Source organism: Bombus vancouverensis, chromosome 17, assembly GCF_051014615.1.
Source record: "Bombus vancouverensis nearcticus chromosome 17, iyBomVanc1_principal, whole genome shotgun sequence".
Classification (NCBI taxonomy): domain Eukaryota; kingdom Metazoa; phylum Arthropoda; class Insecta; order Hymenoptera; family Apidae; genus Bombus; species Bombus vancouverensis.
The window spans coordinates 6,184,485-6,204,355 of NC_134927.1; the positions used below are offsets into that span (position 1 = coordinate 6,184,485).

The 19,871-nt window shown below is 41.5% G+C and overlaps 1 long non-coding RNA gene across 1 annotated transcript in view; it reads left to right on the forward strand.

Moving 5' to 3' along the window:
* LOC143303869 (uncharacterized) overlaps nucleotides 1–19,619 on the forward strand; it is a 44,695-nt gene extending 25,076 nt beyond the window's left edge. The window contains exons 2-3 of the long non-coding RNA XR_013060536.1: nucleotides 16,113–16,805; nucleotides 19,495–19,619. This is a non-coding gene — a long non-coding RNA (uncharacterized LOC143303869). The remainder of the gene's footprint in view (nucleotides 1–16,112; nucleotides 16,806–19,494) is intronic.
* Nucleotides 19,620–19,871: the final 252 nt, after the last annotated feature.

Below are 19,871 nucleotides of genomic sequence, written 5' to 3' on the forward strand. Positions count from 1 at the left end.
TAGCACAGGTACGTTGTAAACTCGATCAAAGACTTACAACCTTTGTTCATTACCAACACATGGCTGTGCTTGGTCCTAATGGCGAATTTATTGAATATGCAAGTGTTTATCGAAGAAAATGTAAGGATATGACATAGCAGAAGAAACTAGGAATAAGAATGCAACAACCTTCTTGCAATAGACTATGGGCCTAAAGTACGAGTAAATTGTTATTACTATTATTATACAAAAATATCTCGTACTTTGTACGATGGATTTATCGCGAAAAGATATGGAATCTTTCTTCCAACTATATCGTACTACATTGAATCATCCGTTGATTTTACCTGGTATTTTTTAATTCGTTTTTTATTAAAAAATTTTTTGAGATATTCCGGAGATAGTGCAACGCGAAATATCGTATGTGAGTACAGAATATATGACGAGTACAGTAGAAACGTCGACTATGATAAAAAGAGGAAATCATCTGCACATACGGAATTAAATTTCGTTTGTAAGCAATTTAGTGGAATTTAAACGTTTGACGTATGCGTGTCTGTGAGAGCATGACAATTAATTGTAAAGTGAAAAAGTAAAGTGATTTACGTGTACAAGGATACAACCACAGATGGAAGATGATTAAAATCGAAGGATTGCGTTTCTGCACAGAACAAAGAATAATCTGCAGAGAAACCTCTGCAGAACTAATCTCAGAAGAGAAAATGAGTTTCCATTATACGAATAAAAATGAGTGAAGAAGGAAAAGAGATTTAATTAAAAGTTATAGATAGTTGCGAAAAATCGGGCGCATTGATTATTATTTTTTTGCCTATAATTGTCGTCGTGATATTCGATCGTCTAGAAAACGGAATTATTTAAATGGACAAGGACGAGAAGAAATCTCGTACAGGTAGCAACATCTTCGTGCAAGCAACTACTTGGGAAAGTGACTTTATTCGAATGAACGTCACCGTGGAGGATTCTTGACTTTTACTTATCCGAATCCGCTTTGTATCTCGAAAGTCCTGCATGAAACTTTGGAAAATCCTATCTGATGGAAATCAGATAGAAGACTTCTGCATTGCCGCGGATCCTTACGGTAAATCTTGTTATACATTACGAACGTTTTATCGATTTTAGTTTGTGTTTCATATCTGCAAGAATCGAACAATCAGGCTGCAGATCTTTAAGCTTCTATAAATTTCTTGTAAATGCATAAATACCCGTAGTTTATAGTAATCGAGATACAACTGTTGGAAGAAAGAAGAAAGGAAGAGAAAGAGCGCAGAACATGTCTTACAGATTAAATAATTCGATTGCTTTATCGACAGCTGAACAGTTGGAAACTATATTTGGTTTCTACAGGGGAAAGAGTCGAAGGATCTTTTAAAATTGTTAACACGATCGTGATCGGTTACCGCGGAACACATGGAGGTTACGAACACATATATTTCAGTTTTACGCCAACTCTCAAACTATTAATTGCTTTCCAAGACCGGGTCCCGTTGCGACTACGAACTTTTAAAGATTAATGGTATTTCCCGTGGAACTTTATTCTCGATTAAAACAACTGCGAACTGGCAGCCGGTCCGTGCGCTCCTGTTGTTTCCATTTTATCTATTACACGTGCAAGTTGCTATAAGTACATACAGTCAGCCAAAGAAGTCTACACGCGTGTCTTCAACGCGGAATATTACGGTGAAAACGTTGGCTGCGCGAATTTTTCTATTCGTTAGCGCACACATTCGAAAGTAGTGAATGTAAAAACAATAAAAAGTAAAGATAAACGATAAACGAGGATTGTATTGACAACAAAGTATAGATAGTTTTTAGTTTTTAGTTTCGCGTAGGCGATTTAAATTCGATGCCGTAGAGTTTCCTCGCTGTCCATACAAGGAAGCAAAGAAAAAGATCAACAGAGATAAATTGCATAGAAAGTTATTTCCTCTTTGAAAATTCATCACTGTATTTACGTTCATCAGGTGTCTACCAAAGCATATACCACATACGTACTTGTGGTACCTGCTTTGCTCATGCGGAAAAGTGCATCAGGGAAGACGGAGGAACATAAGCACGTGGCTTCAGAGACACGAGAGGTGCATTAGATTAGAGTACGCGCCATATACATAATCAGTGCTATCAAACATACTTGCTTTCACAGAGAACATGAAAGTAATTTTAAAGATATGAATATATACTTTTTTTGGTAGAATGATAATACGATATAAAGCAGTATAAGGTAGCACAATACGATATTATAAAATTACGTCGCATTACGCAGATGTAGAATGTTTGATCACTACGAATGGTAGAATTTTTGGTCGAAGTTACCAATTGATATCAAATTGGAATAAAAGTTACTCGGCACATCGGTTCCAAAAAGACTTTCCGTTCGGTAGAAAATTATATTTATCGGCTTTTTATTCAATTATATTTATCGAACATAAGCGTCTGCACGTTTTGCGGGCATCGCCTTTCCCTTAGTCCATTTCTTTCAGAACGACAGAAACCGATTTGGCTGCGAATGCGGAGAATCGTTCTGGCCGAATGCAAAACAATATTCTAAACTATTACGTGCGGTCGAAATACGCGATAACTATCATACGCGATGGAAATTGAATTGCCCTCGCCAAAAATGAGCATACCAGTAACATAAAAAATCTTAATCGCGCTGTTTTTCCGAAAACTTTCTCCATGTTTTCCCGATTAATATCCTCCGCTTAAACGACAAACAAGTTTCTGTAACCGATGTCCCTCCTGTAAAAATTGTTAGGGCGACTGTTATCTTTCGTCCCTGCCAGGAACACGTTCTACGTACGCTAAGCTGCCAATTCGCGGATATCGTTGGAAGTAGAGTTTCCAGAGGTTGGCAAGCTTCGCGACGCTCCGGCTCTCCCTGTTAATTGATTTCGGATCGCGCGCGTATCCACCTTGGCTGCCGGCGAATGGAATTTCTCTGGCGGTGCAGGCTTTATCCTGATTAAATTCTCTGATTTACTATCAGCGTTATGGAAACTCGCGAGAAAGTGCAAGTCCCGTTTGCATAGCGGAGCGCTGCTCCGGATCGATATACGTAGGAATGCCAGCGTTTCCGCACCCGTGGCAAACTTTTGCCAACCTGTCGATTCGAGCGGCTGCCTGACGACGATGCGTCTTCCGACACTTACGCCAAGGGACTCTTTCGCGACTCGAGACCTACATCTGTGTTCGATTTCTGTAGTTGCTTTCCGGCTTGAATCGTTTTCCACTGCCATCCGTACCGACTGCTCGTCCCTGCAACGCGAGAAACTCGATATGGATGCGGTATCGGGGAATTGTTGCGTGGAAACGTCGCCAGGGATGAGTCGCGCAACATTCGATTAGTCGATGTCCCGATAATTCCCGCAATTGGAAAGTTTAAGCTCGACGTATACCGATACATCGGTATCAACGTGACAACCGACTATCATTTACTCGTTAACACTAACTTGCTCAGCAGACCCGCTCAAACGACCGCTTCCAAAATTTAATTGAAAATTGCACGTTCGTTCGTTGTTTCTTTTATCCGTCTGACTTTACGTAGATTCCTGTGTTATTCGATCAATCAGTTTCCTAATTTTTCTCAATACAGGAATTTACATAGAGTTAGACGATGGAAAGAAGGAAGGATGAGTGTAAAGTTAGTGTCGAAATATCGACTTTGTCGCAGTAAGCGTGCAATTAGGCTAGGCCAAAGAGAGCGAGGAATTAGGTGGCATCGTTGCTTGCTAATGTACTAATCGTAGGTGGAATAATGTGAGAATAGGCGAGGAATGTAGGGCGAGATCGTAACGGTATCAGTTATTATCCGATACTCGTGTATATTCCGAATTTCATAAAGTTCATCTGAACACGTGGAGCTCGCGCTGTCCACGCGCTCGCCGCGATCATCGGTACGCTATTCACGCACGAAATTCAATAAAACGGCCAAAATAAGATAAATTTCATAGACTGACGAGTCGCCAATAGCGTGAACGATTTACGCAACATGGTCGGACAAAGGCGCGCAAATAAAATACATTTTGCAAAAATTAAACGTTACGGCGTAGCAATATTTCACCGTATCACAGCTGCCAAGGCAAAAAATGTATAAAATGCTGGCGGCAGATCGAACGCGCTAAATGCTTCATTTTTACCCTTCCGCCGAGCATAAATCAACCCCTGGCCCTTTCAATACTTGAAGCTTCGTTCCAATGTATTTTTATGCAGACGCCGGGGCGATGGTCGGGCGCGAGCCAATCGAATCCCATCGCGAGCAACACGATAAATCGCAGACAATACATTAAGACAATGATAGCTAGCGCTGTGCGGCATATCATATTGTTGGAGACACTTGGTACGTGGCACGGTCTGTTCCAAGATATACAAGAGTCCAACGGGACTGTATGCTCCTGCAGGAGAGTCGCTATGGCAACCAGAGACGTCGACGTATACGCACAGGCGCTTCTGCCGACGCCTCGAGAGACGTCCTCGTCGTCGTCGTCGTCGTCGCGTAACACTCGCTCGAAATGCCAGACAATATTGGTCGAATTATTCACCGGGTCCCTACCGGAAACGATGCAATCGTCTTGACGCGTCGCCGCGACATCCACGACACGCACGACGCTCACGACATTCACGGCTTCGGCCGTGCATGAATATCGCCATTTGATTTCGCGGAAACACTTCTGCACCGGCTGCTGATTATCCCACTGTTACCAAGCCACGAATGTGCTTCTTATCGAGCATTGAAACGTCCATACAGGTTTTGTCTCTGCTTTGTGCGAGAAGAATAAGAGCAGCTGATTGTCACGTGCACGTTCGACGTTGCTTGACGTATCTTTTTAGATCTATTTATTTTACGTAAAAAGTTGCCAAAAGGTCACACGTTCGAGGGATAGATGTTCGCATTATGGCGCTAATGCAGGACAAAGTATCAACGAAGACATTTATTTACCAGTCATATTTTGGCCATTCTACTGTTACTCATAATATCGATCGTAATAGCCACTGATGATGTTCTTACGCAAAATGGTGAAAGGATTCGATTTATCCGGAAGAAAGATACATTTTCATTATAAAAAGAAGACAACGCAACTATTAAATGCACACGCGACTGCCTGCAAGAAATATATGGCTCCAAAAATGTGCTACATTTTGAATCGTTTATCATCCTTCCGCAACATTTGCTTTTAATTACACTGGCCGAACTGCACTAAAGAGCTGTAACTTGTAACAACTGCTAGATTTAAAAAATAACGAATAACTTCTAGTATATATCAGTGCGTGTGTGTGTGAATTTTGTATTTGCAAGAACAAACCATACATCGAACGGGAACTTCGCTAAACGTAACCAATCGATCGAACGAGAAACCAATCGTTAATAATTTTCGTATCTTCATTAGAAATTTGTAATAAAGTGTTTACGACCTTTACACGCTTTTAACTAACATCTTTCTCCCATTTTTAATCGTGAAATATGCCGACATCGTTTGACGAGATAAAAATGAAACATTCTATATATTATACTTTGCTATTACGATACGTTATAATAATGCTACAACACGTTCTACTTAAGCGCAGAAGAAATATCTGACAGTGCTTGCTGTCATTCCACGATCTTTTATCGGACAGAATGTGCAATCAGAGGACGCGGATTCGTCGCTCATTGCGTCTGCCCTGTGTTGTGTGAGATTGGCGATTACTAATTTACAATGCAGGGTTTCGAGTAATTAACGGTAGCTGAGCAGCAATGTGCACCACATCCGAGACCTGTGGTCTACGTGCTGACGTCAGGATTATACAGCAATTGCTATTGAACAGGCGATGACGATACCCTAATTAGTTATTCAGGTTCGTTCGTTGCCCCTTTGGTTTATGAACGTCGTAACATATCCATTTCCGATATATCGCTGCCTGCATAATGGTAGATATTTGTGTTACAAGGTGCAACGATCATCAGAGTGTTTCGAACGATTGAAAACGAGCGAACGATGCAAAGATTTCTTCGATCTACAAGCGCGATGAAAGATGGAAGTTTAAAGTAGAAAAATGAGAATGGAGCGTGTAAAAATGTATACGACTATCAGGAAAGTTAAGTTAATTCCAATTTTCTTGAAATTAGTTTCTCCGGAACGAGGCTTCGTGCGACGAAATTTCGTTCTTCGTTTTCAATTTATTTCAGCATATAGAACAATTGTTAATTAAATAGTCAACTATCGATCGATGTCCAGCTGGAAATTGGTTGAATTCACGTACATATGTAGTTTGTAAGTCGTCGATTTTTCCCGAAAATGCAATTGCGACGACCAAGTCGTTTTCGTCCTATTTTCAGCCATAGAATCCGCTGCTTGATCCCTTTCGTACCGTGAATTACAGGCCACCCTGCTTATCGTCTCTACGAAATAGCTTAGACCGAATTAAGAGATCGTATTTAATAGAGCGTAAAGTCGAGCTGTTTAATAGGATACAGTTTCGAAATACTTAATAGAGCATAGACTAGAAACTAATAGAACATAGACTGTTGAAGCGAACGTGGAAATTCCCACTGGAACACGTAGTTTCGGCAAGTTTCGAGGAAATCTTGACGCATCACTGGCGTCGCTAAATGCCTTAAACAATGTTACTGGACGAGAGTTGGGTACGTACCTCCGTGTTGGAGAATTCCACTTTGCAAATACCCCAATTTCGTTGCGAATCACAACGACGTCTATTTGCGTCAACTTTTCGTTCATACGAAGTCGTTCGCACACTTGTCTTTTAAGACGGATAGACATTAAACGTTCTAGTTGCGATAATCGTGCGACTATCAGCTGCATATAACTTTCCATCGGTTTCAATGCGTTCCGCGAAAGCAGTTTCCAAGGAGCAGGAAAAGAAAAAGGAAAAAGTAAGAGAAGACAGAAAGAGGGAACCAGAGCGAAACCACGATTCACTCGGTCCATCCGATTTACCTAGTCCGGAAGCGTCGTATCGTATCGTATCGTATACCTTTACAGCCTTTTCAATTCGTGGATCGATCCGTCGCTGGGCACGCCTCAAAACGTACCGCAATTTCCTTCTAATATGCCGGTTTAATTAGAGCTGATCGAATGGCCACGTATTTCAGCGGACTTTATTGCCTCTAATCCATTGATAGTCCTCGATGCGCGATACGGCGAACGCTGGAAACATTCCGCGTGACGTATTCAACCGGGCTGCGAGCTCGTAACTTTGATATAAAGTGGTAGGACGAGGTTTCGCGAAGTGGCGCGAAATGGATGGCTCTTAGCCGTAAACGGCGAAACGCTGCTACTGCCGAATTATAATCTGGTCGGTTAAATACGTGAAACAGGCCAGTAGTGGTGTAGCTGGCGCACGGCTGTGTATATGGTCCCCCATGGGCAGACTTGGGCGGTGTTGAAACGCCACCTCCGAATAGCTTCATATTTGATAGCGCCGGCGTGTAACAAGGCGCGCGTACATATATAACTGTGCCACAGGGAGCGGTGATTATATTTGTGACGATGAAGAGTGATCCTCGACGGCCGGAACACCTGGGGAATCTGTTTCGAAACGCGTTCGACCGAGATTCCCGCTTCCAATCAATGACGATAGGTTCGTTGAGTCCTTTGTCATCGTTCGACGAGATTTCAGCTGAAACGCTCGCGTCTAGTTAAGGAGATGGATGCTACGGGATCTAGTATTTGCGGTATTTCCAGCGAACGCTGCATGTTCGCAGACGAACGATCTTGTCGAAAGGTTCTCGTCTTGCGATTACTCGTGCGAGCGTAAGTGTACGATTGGAAAGAATTAGGGAACAGGGTATAGTCGCTGACGAACGTTCGTCTCTCACATAGAAGGTATCAACGCTTTGAGGATAATTAACAGGCTACGTAGCCTCGATTGCCGCGTATCTTTTGCAGCGATGGGGAAAATTCAAAAGATCGCTCGACAAGTTCGTTCCGATTTCCATTTGCACGACAAGACGCCTACAGCCAGACCGTTGGTCGTGTCGCGCGCCTTGCGACCCTATCTTTGCTGGAAAATCGCGGCACAACGGTACGATTCACCATGTGTTTGGCGTAACTTGGGAATTATCGTGGACTCGTCATAACCAACCTACGCTTATCGTCGATCGGACGATCGTCTGTTATGTCGTTTCACGCTACAGCATTCTACTACGTTTTACATTTATTTTCATACATTTCCATACATTTCGGAATTACCAGCAACGAGTTTCATAAATTCAACTTTGCTCCGGAACTTCCGTATCCGTGTATAAATGGCGGCTCATTAAATCGCATCGCGTTGCATTCGGATTGGGTTATCGTTGCGATCTTCCATTAGCTGAGATATCCTGCGAGCATTACGCTCGGTGACTCCGGCTGAATACGCCGCGACGTTTTATCGACGTTTTATCGATGTTTTATCGATGTTTATACTTACATCGGTGCCAGTCGTAAAACAGCCAATGCAAAATATCGCGCAGCCGTGTAAGGCCGTGTTTACGCGATACTTTTATTGGTCGCATTAGCCCGAAGAAACTCGCCTGCGCTGCAATTTTTTCTCCGCCGTCACGGCTCGACCGTGGAATTGCTGTTTCGGCTACTTTACCTCAAAGCAGCAACGAGCAAAACTGCGTTACAAACAGGGTGGAGAGATGGTTTCAACCATTGACGTTTTTAAACGAGCACGAATCGCGTCCAGAGAGCCGGATGATTTACCGTGAAAAAGTAGCCTTTGCTTTCGTGTCTCGGTCACTGGAAATTGTCTCGTTAATCGATGCTTTCTGTGTTCGATCGTTCAACTTTTAATGCGAGCGCATAGAATTCGGGAGAAAATAATAAGCGCACTTAATTGGCGTAATATTTCACGCGAGTTGTGCGAACGAAACGTCCTTATTTATACGTATGCACGCTATTGCGTGAAAAATTGCTTTCATGGGACAATGAATTAATTTTAACATGAAACTTAGTACTACCACATTTTTGGCCTACTGTACGCAAAGAGCGCGCGAACAGATAATTTTCTATAGCTTGAGAAACGAACGAGAATATTTTACACAGGCTATTACTTTGATTCAGACTGCTGTCGTTAGGGAAGTAATCGGTTTCTCATGTTCCTTAATGAGAATTATACAGTTCTTGGTCTATAGTTTGACAGTAAAACTTTTAGTCCAACAGTTTATCAGCAAAAATATCAGGTTTTTGGAGAATTACGAGGCGATGAACAAGCGTAGATAATATGTATACAGTGGGCTCATATTTTACGTATTTTCATTGAATTAACTGACGCAGCGTAAATATCAGGGGTTTTCGTAAACAAATGAGAGCTTATCGTTAAACAACGTGCTTGCAGCGCAGCGCTGCCCAAGTTCGATTAAATTCCTAATTAAATGGTCCTTGGCAGCTCTCCATGCCGCAGGAGCCACTACATTTTCTCCATGAAAAGAGTTTAAAACAATCCTTTGTTCCTAACGTAGCCGAACAAAAATGAACGAAAATCACGCATCCGTGTATCTACGGTACAGAGTAATCATTTCATGACAAAAGAACCCTATATTTCGATACAGGTTCCATTCACAGATACATTCTATCTGCTGACGTAATTTTCATTTGGAACATTGTTAAATATTGTACGTGACGACAACTTTACAATAGAACATCGTTGCATGTTATACGCGGTTGCAATTTTACAACAGAACGTTGTCGAACGTCGTATCGTTCGTTTATCAACAGTTGGAATTTTTAGGGAATCGGCCACTGAAAAGACCGGACATCTACGAGTATGAACGATCAGGAAATGACGTTTGCAACTGTGTGGAACAGTCAGAAAATAAATAAATAAATCCGTATAGCGTACAAAAGCGTAGAAAATAAAGGAAGATGATACGAGAAGGATTGGACGACGATGATGGATTCGAGCGTATCTTGATCGGATAATAGCAGAACGAAAAGTGGCAGTGGTTGGCAGCGAAGATGTACGCCGAAACGCGCAGTCGTCAGAGTGTCAAAAAAGAGCCTAAGAGGTGTCATTCCAGCGCCGAATACTCTGAAGTTCGGATGCTGTACTAGAAATAATGTAGACAGCTATTCATTTAGACACTCGGTAGATTACTCGGAAGCGGTAGTCTCTTTGTGCTCGCGTCGCGTCCTGGAAGCCGTGACATTTAAAGACGAGTAATACAGATGCACGATCGTGAATCACGTTAGATTAAGTTGGGGTATTCAGAGCGCACACAACAGAATTACTGTGTGGCGTAAATTAATTTTACGAGCCGCCAGAATCCAATGCACGCGTTATTTAAGACTAATAATTTAGCGTGCTCGAAACTGTCACGTAGTAGCAACGGTAGTCGATAAATAATGCTTTACGTAGAGGGATGTTCCGCAGTATCTCGTTTGCCACGTTAGGAATAGAAAAGGTAATAAAACTCGTATTTTTGTCTTCCCTCGATGCTTCTACGTTTCAAAAGTATTCGTTTCGTCGAAAGATAAGCTACATTTACATCGCCGACCAGAGTAATTAATAATTTTCTTCGTTAAATAGAGTATGACTAACAATTTTCTCTTTCAAATCGGGTCCATCGAAAATTCGTTTCCTTATTCCTTTCTCGTTACTAGTCATGACGCGACAACATGGAATCAAGTAGAACAAGCACCTACATAGTCAGACATCGTGCTCTCCTACAGGCAACGTGTTCATTTCTAAGGTACAATTTGGAGAATTTCTAACGAACGAACTTCAGCGAAAACTAAAGTATTAAAATCACTCTAATACGCGATATATGATATTCGTTACGACGTAATCGTGAGTAATGGCGAGCACGGTATAGCCGCCTACACGTATTACCCCGAGCTCGATTGGGATTCTACTTTCAAACTCTCATTTCTACTCCCACACTCTCGAGCCAAGAATATTCGAATATCCCGCACCGAAACTCGCAAGACGATCGAGACTCGAGAGATTCTAATGGATTTTGTCATTAATTGGTATTGACAAAATCCGCATTTCCTTAGTTGCCAAGCCAGAAAATTCCATACTTTCATAAACTTTGCCAAATGGATGATAAATTGGTTCCTAAACAGATATTATTCCTCTCGTCTATTTTATGTACATTTTGAAGATACTAGACGTATTAAGATTCAAAATTGATCGAGTTTTAAGACTCGAATTAGGTTCGAAGCGATTCGAATTCGTCGCCGTACAGATTCCAGGCAATTGCAAGCGTCTCACGACACGTCGGTCGATGCCTTGTCACTTTAAATTGGTCACTTAAATTGTACATTGTACAGACGAGCGGAATTCTATCGCAAGTTATCGGTCGCTATCTACCAAAGTTTGCCGAGTTGACGATTTAAATCGATCGCATCATTTCGTTTCTACGTTGTTGAAGCAGTTTCTTTTCGCCTCCTGCTGTTTCGCGTATTTTTTGGCTCCTCGTGTTCCCTAAAATGTGCCAACTTGTGCGCGTTTCGCTCTTAAAACATGTAAATCTGAACGCCCGACCGATTTTACGACCTCGTTATGTCGCTTCCGCGTACGTACTCACGTATAACACATCACATATTTAGAAATTTATCCGATAATGCTGCGCTTAATTCGGCGAAACCGAATGGGCAACGGCCGAGTTCGTCTCAATCATCCGGCGATAATACGAACGCATTCATCGACAAGCGAGAAACGGAAGCGCGATCCCTTGTCGCTGTTCAGTCATTTACAATCAGCGCGTTCCGAAACATTGGAACGTTGTACATTGAACGTCTATTGCTTCGTATCCATAGCCAATGGATCGATCACGGCCAGTACGCACGTTACACGAAGCTCCTTCGTGGCCGGTTCGCGAAATTTACATTCCAATTATTGACTCTACCGTTTTCCCTGTTATCTTTCTCGAGAAATATGTATCTGAGAAACGAGCCGTTTCTAAACGTTTTTAACGTGAATGTGGGCTAAGCAGCTTCTGAACGAATTTTTCTCCACGAGAAATCGGTGTAAAATATCTTCCAACGATTCGTAAACTTTAGAAATATGGATATCCCGCGTAGCCTTGGAACGCGTCGAAGAAACGAACCAGATGAAAGCACCATCGTCTTTACTTTCAATTCCAACACGAATATTCCTATTAATAGAAGCTCAATAATCTCAAAATAGTTTTCATTTATACGGTTCATATAAACGTGTGTGTACGTAACTCTCTGTTAAGATAAATCACTTGGTATTTATGGTACTCTTGGTATTTTGAATCCGAGGAATTTCCTTGTCCAAGTCACCTACGATAAACGATACATATCTGGTTCCTTCGGTTCGAAACAGATTGAGAATATCCGGTTATCTCGCGAAGAAATAACTCGGACAAAAGCGGTCGCGATTGTCGACGCTTTTCCGCTATCTACGTCGAGATATTCGCCGCTCTTTGTCCGCGGAATAATTCGATATATCGTCGGCTGGGGCTTTTGCCCGTATCACGATTGTCGAGTGTCGTCGCTACTGTCAGTGCCCTTTTTATACGCAACGCGAGAATAATAGGTGGAAATAATACGTCAAGCCAACTGAACGCGACAGCTGAATGTCCCTGGTGTTCACTGTGCTTGTCCATTCTCTCCCCTCTGTGTCCGCGATCTTCGGTGCCGGCAACGATCGTCCCCACAATGATTTTCGTTCGTGAAATGTACACACATTTTGATATTTTCCACTTCCACTTTCAAGAACGTTATTTTGATCGGCGAATCGCGCGGACTGAAGGGAGAAACGTAAAGGCAAAAATAATGAACGAATTTGCGTGTGAGACGAAGATGAATCTACGCGTGTAGCGTAGCAACAGGATTTAGACGATTATAGATCTTTCGTGGATTTAGCGATCATAGAAACGACGAATATCAGAAGCGTAACAAGACATCCTTAAACTGCATTAAACTGCGTAAAGTTTCACAAAATTTTACACACACGAGAGTACGATACAACGATCAATGTGCAATATATGATATGAGTGCTCTCGGTACTTTCAATAAATTATAACAAATAATTACGTTAAATTAAATTAAGTTAAATAATTATGCAGGTCTACGTTGCTTGGGCCGTTTCGTATTTTTGATTTCTCATTACCTCAAGCACTTCCTTTCTTCCCCTCTTCCTCCACTCTTCGTTTTATTATTTTTGTAGAACGTTGCGAGTAATATTCTCCGTTTAAAGTTATCCTTTTGTCTCGTGTGCCGAATTTTTCGTTTTGTCTCGCGTTTCACGAAACGTATTCAGTAACTTGTTGACCACGATTTGTCATGCGCATGGACGAATGCAGGAAACTGGATAGGGAAAAAGGTGTAACGACATAATGTAGATGTAAGTCGAGAAAACAACTTGTTGGCGTTGAAAGTGGTGTCTGGAGGGTGTTGCACTCAACGGAATGAAATTCGACGGAATATGTAACGAAATTCTGACTATCTGTGAAAGACGACTCGGCAATCTCGTCGCGTGATTGAAAATTTTGTATTATTCACGAGACGAAAGCACTGTGTGGAAATATCGACGGAGAATCTTTTACGAGTCAAATCGCAGGATTTATAAAAATGCTTTGTACGATTTCTATGCAGCCTCGAGCATTTTATGCAACGCTTGATTAAACTTCTTGAATCTATCTAGTAAACGTTGCACGATAAAAAGAAAATGGAAGTAACACCGACCAAAAGAAGAAACACAGTCGTGTTAACTGTCTAGGATTAAAGATTTTTTAAAAGAACAAAAATATCACAATATCTATGTATAGCAATGTACATATTATACGCAACGCATAAACTAATGCATACGTTTAGAAATAATAAATACATACATAGAAAAGATCTTTTGCACTGTAATACCTTCTTTGCAACGTTTTTTTAATGTTCCTCTATCGTTTTTCATTTAAAACGACTTCAAAGCTAAACACGTGTTTCCCCATCTGCTTCAAAAATTCTCCTGTCCCATAATTTGACCATAAAGTGATACAAAAGTCAGGAACTCGACAAAAACGTACCTATCGTGTTCTACCCCCGTGATCTTCGTATTCCTTCGCTCCCCAAGAAAAAGATAGACACACTCGTATTATTTCGCGCTCTTGGAAACAATTGGAAATTTTACGAGAGAACTTGAAGCTAACCGGTGAGCGATGTCGATGCAGTTTGATGGAAATTGGTCCACGGAGAGCAGATACTGGCGAATTCGAAGGCAGAGTTAATCGATCGGCTTATTAATGCGTCCGGAGGTAACTCTAGAATTCACCGTACCCCAGCAGAGCGTTGCCTCTAAACGAGCGTAACCGAAACCCTTGTTTTGTTAATATCAAATCACGCGACTCACTCAGCCGAGTCGATTCGCTAACCGTTGCTCGGAATGGTCCTGACACACGAGCCTTCCTCCTGTCCGATCGGGGCAACGGATAATTGATATTAGCCATTTTCTCGAGGCTTCTTCTAATTCTCGACTCATTACTCGCTCATCAGCGTCGAGTATCCGATTCTGAAACGGCGGGTCCTATTAGCGTGACTTCGCAAGACCCGACCACGTAAATTTGCTGCCACAAATTATGAACAAGATATATTAGCCGCCTCTAAACGAGCCACGTGTGATGCATTAGCTTGGAGAGCGAAGGAACAGGGTAAATTTGTGAACAGCGCGGTTAATAATTGTTGGTAGATTTACGTCGTCCAGTGTTTGCCTGTCTATTCTGTTTTCTATTTAGAGGCGAATAGTTAACAATTGATGCAAGGGACGATGAATCTTCCTGTAAAAGGTTTTATCGGTGAATGCGAAATGTTTCCTCTTCAAACGTAAAATTTTAATCGCACCCAGCTTCTTCGAAATATCATAAATGGTATTTGATCGGAACAATTTCCACAACGAACCTTCTCGAGCCATTGTGCGATTTTATTATTCCATAATTCTTGCAATGGAGTTCCTACAGTCTCGTCATTTACTTTGCTTTCTTTTAGCATTAAGAAACGCATTGAAAAATTGTTTATGTCCAGTTTAGGTTTTCAATAGCTAGCTTTCCATCTGGCTAGTGAGTAACACTTTTGCAGTTTGTGATCGAATGCCGTTTGAATTTGGCGCGATCGGCTATTGTATTCTATGAGCGACGTTTAGCGTGATAACACTGCGCAGTGAGTTAGTTGAATGGCGTGCGACGTGATGCAATTGAATGTACAAATGTTCAAGTTTCTTCTTTCCCTTTTCTTTTTTACGTTTCCCGTTTTGTTTGTTCCTTTTCCCTCTTTCGTGTGTGTGTGTGTGTGTGTGTGCGCGTGCTTTAATTTCGTTTCTACTTAACGAAGTACGTCAATGCAAAGCTGCTGCTGATTTTCCCTGTGCACGAAGATTCTGCCACGACCGTGGTACAGGTATAAACGCAAACGTCAACTTTATTTTCTTCTATCGAACCATACATCTTCCAATACATTAATCTATACGTCTTGATTCGGTTATCAATCTATTTCTGTCGGAAGATGATTAGCTTTTAGTAGACGATTTAACTCCTCTTTCGAAAGACCTTTTGCATCGTATGAAAGAGACAATAGAAGTGCTTTACGTTCTTCCGCCTTGTATACACGACACATATATATATATATATGTATATGCATACTTCTATACAATCGACAAAAATAAACGGCCAGGTAGCGAAAGTAGATATGAATGAAGTTTAATCGAACTAGTACCAGTATCATATACTTCACTTTTATATATGGCACAATACATAGTACATAAATTATGTAGTACATAAACTGCATTGACATCTACTTCCACTACCTGTCCACTTATTTCTGTCCTTATAGTACATTATCGGCAGCATATTACCTATATCCTTATAGTGCATAGATTATTTAGTAAATAATAAAAGTTAATATTTATACCTTATAAACGAGCCGTATTTAAAAAAAACTTCATTGATACGTATTTACTCGACACTTTTACATCGATACTTTCGTCGCCGTCTACAGCTACATATACGTGCATAGATAATTTGCATTTCATTCTCCCTGCCTTTCACTCTGCTGCCCAAAACCCACGTTCGACAAACACCGATCGCTAAATTCCCAAGCACAACCACGAACCTACTGCCGCTCGGCTCGATCATCGTCAGCGAATTGTCGTGCTCTAACCTGATTCATCCGCACTATTTTCAGGTACCATCGCGCTATACAGCGCTTTGACGGAAGTTAAGCATCGTGATCGTTGCGAAGAGAGCAAAGGACGAAGAGGAGCATCGAGTGGTTGGCAGCAGCAGCAGCAGCAGCTCGTCGAAGAAGGCAAGCACGTGACACGAGTGCCGTGACCCGAGACACTTGTTGCACGGCTGCTATCCCTTAAAGAGTCTGGTGCACGGCGTGTTCCTTCAACGCGACAGGATTAGTCAACGTTGAAAATAAGCAGAAGGAGGAAGAAGGGGAAAGGAAGAGAATAAGAGGGAAATAAGAGAGACGTACGTGCGGTGAATTCCGTCGAACATCGCGTTTCTTGCGACGTACTCGTGGCATGTCGGCGGCGTTTCCTTTTAACGTGGTTCGCGAGAAGAGGGTCGTCCGTTGACGGGATGAGAAAAGCACGAGCGGCAATCGTGTGATGCTGTCGAGGCGATCGTGGATTCGTCGTCGGCCAGCGAGCGCACAGGCGACGCGTGGCTCTGTCTAGGATTAGTGGAATCGGAGTTTGGAGTTTTCGGGCGTAAAGAGGCAAGTGGATACCGGGAAGAACGGAGAACATGAACGTGATTCTGCGTTTAGACCGGTGACACCGGTGGCGGTTGTGTGTGCGTGGCTATCGTCGCTGGTAACTCCCAATTAGCAGACTATCACTGAGACGACGGATATCCTCGCTCGGTGAGATTACTTTTTACATTCTTTCGTTTGTTAAGTTGAAATTTCGGATGAAATTTTTGAAATAGGAACTCTTATGGTTTAATTTAGCGGACGATCTAAGAAAACAAATCTCGAGGTGTCCAGAAGATTTCGTGAAAGTCGAGCGATTTTAGAGTATTTGATAAGTCACGCGACTCTTTCAGCGGATTTAATTCGGGGAAATTATACAAGTGATCCGAGATGCTTCTCTTGTCTGTTCCATTTCGTAGACTTTACAAAATTCTGTAGCGACAACGTTCCTATTTCTTGAATGCAATACAGCGTCGAGGAAAACGAGATTGCAAAACAAAGAAAGACGACATTCGTTTATAAGAAAATGTAGAAAATGTCTTTCGTTGTTTCACAACACAATGGAAGAATATTTTACGATATTAACAAGATTTATTATTTTTTATATTAATAGAACATACTTTACACATACACGCGCATTGTTTATCTATTTAAAATGCAATACGTACAGAGAAAAGTCAATTTTCGTTAACTCGATAAGTATGCTTAATTAATTTAACGTGTAAATACAATATAAATTAATTTAAGCGCAGATTAACGTAAAATATAATCGAAAATGTGGCTCGCAGAACATGAATTATGTACTAACTAACAATAAGTTGGTTAAACTTCCAATATCGAAATATAAATTATAGCGATTAGTATCTGCGAAATTAATTTCCATATTAAAATATTCAATTTTGATATTCCGGATTATGGAATGCATCATGAAATTATCAACGATTGAAGGAATTTAGTAATAGTCACACGTTCATAACGCACACACGATGTACATAGAAAATACGACAATTTCATTGCAAATACATACTAGCAGCCTCATTCGCATCAGAAGAATCTGTTATACGGTGAAGTTAGTTACGCGTATTAATAAAAAATCGTAATAAAATCTTTCCGAGTAAATTATTCAAATAAACATCAATTATATTGTAAAAATTATACTATTCGAACTTAAGTAACTAATCAAATTAATTTTTTTCATATCAATTACATTCCAGTTATTCGTGTGATTTCTGAACAAATAAATAAATACTGATTATCTACTCTAAAATTACTAAAATTAGTTTGGTTTCCGGATCGCGTATATAGCGAATATGTAACAAAATGTAATAATTTTTAATCAAAGATTCAGAAACATATGCATACGTTATCAAGTATACAGGATGTGCCACAGTTATCGTACCTAACGCTGCTAGTATGTTTTGTACGAAAAAGAAGCTTAAAAATATTATATGAACATAGGAACGTAGTTGGTTTGTTAAAAAGTTATAACAAAAATACGAAATAACAAGAGATTGGTTTTTCGTCTGTACGGTTTTTTAATGAAATCTGAAACCAGACTTTCTACCTGTATTGTTATTTACGAGTGTAGAAACAGTCTGATTTCTAGCAAGCGTGATCCAATCACGACGCGTATAAATTGATCGTTTTATCAAAGCAAATTAACTGCTCAAAACCGTTGTAAATATCCACCACGAATCAATTATTCTATTTGTTGTACCTTTTCTACCTTTATTCCATTTCGTTCATTAACGCGAATACACCAATTTATATCTCCAAACGAATGACGTCTCTCGAAAACAGTATTTTCGAAATTGTGCTAATTACAAATCCGCTAACAATTATCCTAATAACGAAATATGCAAAAATGGAGAGGATATTTTGCAACTGGGTAAAGTTCCAACGAAGATATTGTTCTGTGGTGTAATCTTTATCATAAAAATACTTGATCGATACTTCATTTTTAATCGGCGAACATTTCATGAAAATTAATTTCTACGTACGAAGACAGGCGAAAGATCATTTTGAAAATTCCGCGACGACAATTCCTGATGAAACTCCGAAATACCGAGGTTTCAAGAGGCGCAGGCAAATTAGTTTTTAAATGGAAAGCTACGGTAGAAAACGAGGGAACATTAGCGATCGAGTTCATAATTCTTTCCAATATTTTCACGTTAAACTTTTAATAAGAAAAACGTCAGCACTTGCGAAACGACTCGCAAACAATGCAGATTTAAATTACTTTCAAAGAAATAGTCGCGAATACACGCAAAATGCAACGAAACGTTTCGTAAACCAGTAACTCTGATGATCACCACCGCGATGTAATACCGAACAAATTAAATTCTACCTGCCCTCTCGTCTTAGCCTAACCAAATACTCGACACGTTTCTCCCCCGCGATCGGAATACGCCATACACAAAGATAGAGCACGCGAGTCGTATGTTACCGTGTAAATGGCTGCTGCGACATGCAAGTAGAAAGAAACGGCTGCGTAGAGGTGCCTTGTGTCCTTATTTAATCAGGCACGCACACTGACGTTGCTCGTTGACTGCGGATTTTTATGCAAATCCGTATTTTCGAGAACATAATTAAAAATGGTACAGACGCAACAGAGAAATTGCTTTACCCACCAAGTACGTAGTGTCGTGGATACATGAAAATCCGCAATCTGCTAGTTATCAGACAAGGACACGAGAGACAGAGACCTCCGTGCTCTTTTCCTATCGCTGTGCCGCTTTTTCATCTCGCTGGCGCGCACTCCATCTCGATATCTCTACGGAATACACACTGTTGTTTCGCGGAAATAAAACGAGCGCCGCCTGTAATCTAAAATCTAACGCGTGTAATTTAAAATGCGTAGGTGGATATCGTCGGGCTTGTAGACGGGGCGGGTTCGGCGAAGACAGGAAGAAGAAAAGACCGGAAGGCTGGATCACCTCCGTGGAATGTCTTCAGGCGCCAAGCGGCTGGTGCAGTCGCTTCGCGGCCGCAGCGGGGGTGGCAGGGGCAGCGGCGGTGGCCGCGGGGATGGCGGCGGAGGGGAAGGCAGCGGCGGCGGTGGCGGCGGAGCGAGCACCAGCGCGACCAGATTGTGCCATTACGATAGCGGTCACGAGCTCGACGAGATCTCGGTGGTTGGTGCCGCCATCAGGGGCAGCGAGGGCCTTCCCACCCCCACGACCCCCTGTCATTGCGGCGGCCTCAAGTATGGCAGCGGGCAAACGCTTTACAGCATCG